At 51.4% G+C, this 5,068-nt stretch overlaps 1 pseudogene; it reads left to right on the top strand.

Annotated features, from left to right (window-relative positions):
- The first annotated feature begins 2,863 nt into the window (after positions 1-2,863).
- LOC126520656 (uncharacterized) lies at positions 2,864-4,842 on the top strand (annotated as a pseudogene).
- The last annotated feature ends 226 nt before the right edge of the window (positions 4,843-5,068 follow it).

Below are 5,068 nucleotides of genomic sequence, written 5' to 3' on the forward strand. Positions count from 1 at the left end.
CTGGCTAATGGAGGTCTATGGAGAGCACCGAAGATTATACTAAAGCAGGCGGCGCAGGAGCTCCAGCTCACGGACTCAAATTGGATTGAAAAGTGCAATTTGGCAGCGCGTCAAATGAGCTCGAGAGGGACGTGGCGTCTCTTTCACAGCCTCATTGACCCCACTCAGACGAGAGGGGAGACGCAACGACAACTTCTGAGAGCTTTGCGCGGGTACCAAGGCACGACAGCTCAACTCGCGGACACGCTATGCGACAGGTATCTCTGTCGCATAGAGGACCCGATTGGGCCCGAGTACGAGTACGCGGGCAAGCCTAATCCAGATCTTGATGCCCCTTTTACATTCCACGACCTTAGGGCGGCTTTAGCTAAGATGCGCAGAGGTACGGCTCCGGGCCGTGATCGCATAACAGTGTAACTATTGGCGAATCTTCCGGACTGGGCCTGCCTTCACTTGCTAGAGTACATTAATCAGATCTGAGACGGGCGTCCACTCCCTCCTGATTGGAAGACCTCCTTGGTCACTTTCATCCCTAAGCCAGGCAAGACCGTAAATACCGACAACTTAAGTCCCATCTCACTGACTTCGTGTGTGGGCAAACTTATGGAGAAGATGGTTCGGGATCGCCTCTCTCCGTACATGGAGGCTAAGGGCCTCTTTGCAGACACTATGTTTGGTTTCCGCCCGTATATGTCTGCACAAGACGTCCTCCTCCAACTACATCGCGACATAATACGACCCACAGCCATGCGCCACAACGACAAGGCCATCCTTGCCCTCAATCTTAGGGGGGCCTTTGACAACGTTCGTCACGGCAGCATCCTGGCAAACCTGAGCACCACGGATTGCGGGCACAAGGCATTCGCCTACGTCAGAGATTTCCTCTCGAAGCGTCAGGCCCTCCTTAAGATCGAGGACGAGGAATATGGCCCACACACCATGGGCACACGGGGCACTCCCCAAGGAGCGGTCTTGTCGCCACTCCTTTTCAACATTGCCATGATGCAGCTGCCACAACAATTGGCCCGGGTGGAAGGCATCCAACACGCACTTTACGCGGATGACATAACAATTTGGACTACCGAAGGGAGCGTCGATAGCTATGCTATTTACTGTGGTCCCCAATGCGCTCCTGCGAAATCGGAACTTCTTCACATTAAAACCAATCCCAAAGACAACACGTGTTTGCGTCTCTTTCTGATGGGAGGTCCTATTAGAGAGGTCGAGGAGATCCGGATCCTGGGTCTGTTCATCCATCACAGACTCAGCCCGGAATCCACTATCGACAAACTCAAACGCATAGGCGAACAGGTTGTGGACGTATGATCCACCGCGTTTCCAACAAACGCGGCGGGTTGCGGGGCAGGGACGCGCTTCGGCTCGCCCATGCCTTCGTAACCAGCAGGATCCTATACTCCGTACCCTACCTTCGAACTACAAAGAAACACGATGAACGCATCGACGCCATCATAAGGAAGGTTACAAAGGGAGCTTTGGACTTCCCGTTGGCTACCTGCAACGCTAAGTTGTTGGCTCTAGGTGTGCCTAACACCAGAGTCCTTCCATGTTTTTCTGGTCACGAAACTCCGCCGTCACGCTATGGGAGGGGTTCATATGCTGCCCAAAGGTGCCGCGACGCAGCGCCACTGTGCCACAGAGGGCATCGTTCGGGGACCGAAACGCGTGCGCAGTGCGAGGCGAGCTGAGTGATCGGGCGCGTTCTGTGCAAGTGCCGCGCTATTTTTCGAGTGTTGGGCTGTTTAGTTGAAGTGGCGGGGTGGGACAACGATGCCGAACACGTGTTGCAAGTAACAGCTGAAGAAGTAGAATGGTGGTATCTCTAACAAGCCATTAAAAAAAAATGCTGTATTTGTGATGTGGCTACTTGTGTTCGTTTGAGAGTTGTTTTGCCATGTGTTATGAAATGCTTATGCTTTACACTTTCTTGTTTATAGAAACAATCGATTATGCATTCTGTATTTATTGCCATTCGTTTGCTGGTGTTTGTTTCCTGCCCCCCAATGTATATCTCTCACGTTTGATGTTATTTCTTTATGCTTATTATAGCAGTGTCATGCTTTCAACAAACTTCTTGCATTGTGAATGGCGGACCATTCGTGACCGGACGCCTCTGTGCTGTCTGTATTTCTCTCCGCTTATTTTACATGATAAATAAATGATCGTGCTTGTATGTTGTTTTTGCACCAACACGTTCTATTTCTTTTCTCAATCGAATTATAAAGTTTTTAACATATTGTAAATAGTTGCGCATTAAGAACCAAAATACCTAGTCTCGTCGTTGCTGCGTCGAAACCACGAGCAGCGTGAATAAGTGCTGGGCTCACTGACGCTTCTAAACGACTGTTTGCTAAGGCAATTGCCTAATAACAATACAGCTAGTTTCAACTGCGCAGGTCCTAACACTTCACGTTCGCCTCAATCCGTTGCTAAAAGCCGCACCGAAGACATTTAGTAGCGAAGTTTGTCTTGCATTAATCCTACCTAAATCTCATTCAGAAATGGCATCGCTTTACAGAGAAATCTTAAGCGCACAGAGCGGCTCAATTTCCTTTTCTTTGTCATTAAGTATTCTACGGTAGCAGCCCTTTGCAATAACAATTCCATTCTTTTGATCTCCTTATAACATACTGCCCACAGTCAGAGTCCTTTTCTGCCACAGTTTAACAGAAAGTGAACAGCTGTGCTCGGCGAAAAATCTCGCGCTATGCGCAACGTTGGCGCTTACTTACTGGTAAGCGGGGGTGCAACAGCCCATATGCTTGCATCTGGTGATAAGTGGGACCACTGGCGCTTTGTTGCGAATGCGCTGTGCTTAATCTCAGGCAAATATTAAAAAGCGGAGCCCACCAAAGTGTTGAGGCGAACACTTTGGTGGCGAACACAATGATGTAGAAATGTGAACCGAGACCAGCCGGCCGTGTACAGCGGACGCATTTCGACGGGGGCGAAATGCAAAACACCAGTTTATTCATTTTAAAGACACTTAGTAGCGAAGTTTGTCTTGCATTAATCCTACCTAAATCTCATTCAGACATTTATTTACGTTTATTTAAATTTAGGAGCACTTTAAAGGATCCCAGGTGGTCAAAATTAATCCTGAGTCCCCCACTACGGCGTGCTTCATAATCGTATCGCGGTTTTGGCAATTTTTTTTTTTTTTTGGTCTGAGACAGCCGCAAGCTCCATGTTATGAGCGGCTTTTTTTTTTTTTTCGTCCCGGCGCTCATATCATGGCAGAAGACGCACTCAGGCAGTAATTTAAGCATATTCAATGTTAAAAATAGTTACGTGAAACTAAAGCGACGGTTGAGGAAGTTGAGAGAGGCTGCCCCACACACAACCACAGCGGTAGCGGCGTTCGCATGCCCTCTCATGCACGGTTGCGCCTCTAGTGGCGGGCGCTGGCTCTATATGAAACTGAGGCGGCAGTTTCGTGACCAGAAAAAAAAATGGAAAGACTCTGCTAACACCTACCAGGAGTTAAAGGAGGCCCACCTTGTGAACCAATACACGCGGCTCTCGCAGACGGTGTCCGGGCGCCACTTGCTAGACCGCTTGCACATACAACACGAGTGCATTCCAGAGGAGACATGCAGGCTTCCGGAGCTCTGGCGTCACAAGCTCTGGGTCCCTCCACTCCCGCGCAACATGGACACGCAGACACATGAAGGCAGACGAAAGGCGCGCGCTCGGGCTCTCGAACACCAATATGGATTAAAGCAGGGTGTATACTACGTTGATGTGGCAGGGCCGTCGCCCACTGGATTCTACACGGCTGCCGTAGTTCACCAGGACCAACGAGTTAACGGACTTTCCTACCGCGCTTTCAACTCCGCGCAGGCCGAGGAGGTTGCTATAGCACTTGCCGCCTCGGACCCGAATTCGAAGGTAATCATCACAGATTCGCGCAGAGCCTGTGAGCACTACCTGGCGGGCGAGGTATCACCCTTTAGCCTACCGCATTTTACAGCGAGCCGTGAGGGAATCGGACCCCTCACCCAAACGCATTATTTGGACTCCGGGCCACCAGGGCCTTAGAGGTAACGAGGCTGCGGACGCGGCCGCCCGAGCGCTTACCCACCGGGCACCTCAACCAGACTCTTCCGGCTCAGAGATTAGACAACCGCTTCTGCGGTTCAGGGAAATTCTGGCAGACTATTGCGAACGTCATCGGCTTTTCCCGGTCCCTGCTAAGGGCCTGAGTAAGGCCGATGAACGAACACTGCGGCGCCTGCAGACAAACACCCTGTTGTGTCCTGCAATAGCAAAACATTTTGACCCAAAAGTTGGTGGGCGATGCCCTCACTGTGGGGAAGTCTCCGATAACTTTCACATGGTGTGGGCATGTCAGATGAATCCGTCCCTTCCCCCCAACCCTTCCCCCACTAGAGAGGCATGGGAGGCAGCCCTATTCAATTGCTCGGCGCTGGAGTCCCAAAGGGCTCTAGTCCAACGGGCGCGGGTAGCAGCTTCGTCCAGTGGGGTCCCAGACTAAGGACTCCACCTATGTAAAGGGCCATGTTTGGCCTACAAACTCTCAATCCGTTGAATAAACATTTTTCATCCATCCATCCAGGGCACCCAAGGGGTAGTGGGGGGCACCTAAGCTAGAAGCAGGGCGGCCTATGGGTTGGGGCCGCGCAGGCCTCGGCGAACCCCAACCCAAGGTCCAGTCCAGTTTCTAGCTTTGGTGTCCCCGTTGCCGCTTTGGCTTCCTGGAGGAGCCGCCAATAATGCGAAATAATGACACGTTGTTCGCATGACTAAAAAACAGAGTTGAACAAATATAATTACGTCCAGCCGCCAACTTGCGACGCTAACTTCTGCAGTACTGCGCTCCACGACTTCTGCCGGCACGCCTAGGGACAAACGCATACGACACGCGCCGAGAAACTCCTTTGTAGTGTCTAGGCCACATAGGCAGAGTCATATTCAAGGAGCAATAGTCCCCACTTTTCCTCTCTCGCACCCGCTCTACTCGCGCATGCGCGCTTATGTCCTCCGTCTCCGCAAGTGCCACGCCCCGCTGTACCTCACGCGGTAGGCA

Source organism: Dermacentor andersoni, chromosome 3 (assembly GCF_023375885.2).
Source record: "Dermacentor andersoni chromosome 3, qqDerAnde1_hic_scaffold, whole genome shotgun sequence".
In the NCBI taxonomy this organism is placed as follows: Eukaryota; Metazoa; Arthropoda; class Arachnida; order Ixodida; family Ixodidae; genus Dermacentor; species Dermacentor andersoni.